Source organism: Arachis ipaensis, chromosome B1, assembly GCF_059453495.1.
Source record: "Arachis ipaensis isolate K30076 ecotype BB chromosome B1, ASM5945349v1, whole genome shotgun sequence".
In the NCBI taxonomy this organism is placed as follows: domain Eukaryota; kingdom Viridiplantae; phylum Streptophyta; class Magnoliopsida; order Fabales; family Fabaceae; genus Arachis; species Arachis ipaensis.
The window spans coordinates 84,766,101-84,767,999 of NC_142436.1; the positions used below are offsets into that span (position 1 = coordinate 84,766,101).

At 44.8% G+C, this 1,899-nt stretch overlaps 1 non-coding gene across 1 annotated transcript; it reads right to left on the reverse strand.

Annotated features, from left to right (window-relative positions):
• Nucleotides 1-576: 576 nt before the first annotated feature.
• LOC148577298 (small nucleolar RNA R71) lies at nt 577-684 on the reverse strand. Its single transcript, XR_015902905.1, has one exon. It is a non-coding gene; the product is annotated as a small nucleolar RNA R71 (small nucleolar RNA).
• Between the last annotated feature and the right edge of the window lie 1,215 nt (nt 685-1,899).

Consider the following 1,899-nt stretch of genomic DNA (forward strand, 5'->3'; position numbering starts at 1 on the left):
TGAGCTGCATGTTTCTTTCGTTAAATGACGCGTTCACTTCCTGATCCAAGTTTGCCAGTATTTGATATTGAGATTGAAAGAACTATCTCACGAATAAGGCAAGCTCGGCGTCGGTTAGTCCTCTCTGAGGGCACATCTGAAACGTCACTTGAGGAAGAAACAAGCTCCATTTCTGCTGATTCGGTTGATTTACGTGTAGGTGACATGGCAGCACCTAGGAGAATTACTATCCAGGAGGCTGGAGCCCCTGATTTTACAATGCAACCGTTTCAAGCGCATCACCCAGTAGTGGCTACGGATTTTAAAATAAAGACTGCACTGCTCAACTTGATGCTTAAGTTTCATGGCTTACCTGCTCAAGAGCCTATCAAGCACCTTAGAGATTTCCAAGCAGCATGTTCTACTGTCAGGCGTGATGGTGCAGATGAAACTTCAATTTTGTTAAAAGCCTTCCCATTCTCTCTTGAGGGAAAGGCGAGAGAGTGGTACTACACTCAACCCGCAGCAACTGTTTCTGACTGGGATACGCTCAGAAGAGAATTTTTGGAAAAATTCTTCCCAACTGAAGTTACTGACAAACTGAGGAAAGACATTTCTATGATTGTTCAGGACAAATCTGAGACTTTCTATGAATACTGGGAGCGCTTCAACAACCTTCTGGAAGCATGCCCCCACCATATGATTGACAAGATAGTGTTGCTCGGCTACGTCACACAGGGCATGAGGCCCCAAGATAAGACCACATTGGAAAGTGCTAGCAATGGGTCTATGAAAAAGTACAAGACCACTGATGAGGCATGGCAATTGATCAGCGACTTGGCTGAGTCTACAAGGAATCACAGGCAGAAACAAGGCCGGTCAAAGGCTATTGCAGAGGTATCTTCTAGCAAAGAAACTACTGCTCTGACTCAGAGTATATGTGAAATGACAAACTTACTGAAGCATATGCAGTTGAGTCAACAACAAGCACATCAAAGCCAACAGCTAGTCCCACAGAGAGTGTGTGGGATCTGTGCTGATTACAGCCATTATACTGATGAATGTCCGCAGCTCCAGCAGGAAGACAATACTGTGGCAGCCACTCATAACTTCTATGACCGCCCCAACCAAGGGTACAATCAAGGTGGCAGTTACAACCATGGATGGCAGGACAGTTCTAACCAAGGTTGGAGAGATAATTCTAACCAGAATTAGAGGGACAACAATAACAGAGGAGGCAAAGACAATCAAGGATATCAGAGGTGGAATAATAACAACAACAGGCAGCAGAACCAAAACCAGCCTTACAGAGCACCTCACCTGAGGCAGTCCCAAGGACCACAACACAACCAACAACAAGTTCCGCAGATCACTCAATCTAATTCCTCTCCGAGTGACGATGCTCTTCAATCCATTGCACAAGGACAAACGAACATTGAAAGTTCACTTAATGGCCTAGCATCCGCTATACAAGCTCTCATATCTTAGCTGGCAAGCTCCAGTGGAATTCCTTCTCAACCCTTACCCAACCCAAAGGGTGGCATCAATGCCATCACCCTAAGGTCTGAAACCACATTACAAGAGAGGAATCAGGAGGAGCCAAACCCACCAGAACACACCTCAGCTGAAGAGGTAGTGGAAATAGAAGATGTTGAGGAGGAAGAGGACATACAGGACATGGCTGCAGAAGAAGAAGCTCAATCACAGGAAGAAGCACCAAAGGGCGCAGACACTGCAGAAAACACCATTCCTATTCCATTCCCACAACTTACAAGAAAGCCCAGGAAGCAGTTAGAACCTGATCCCAAAATGGTAGAAATATTCAAAAAGGTTGAGGTAACTGTTCCCCTTTTTGATGTTATTCAGCAGGTACCTAAATACGCAAAGTTTCTAAAAGATTTATGTATACATAAAGACAAA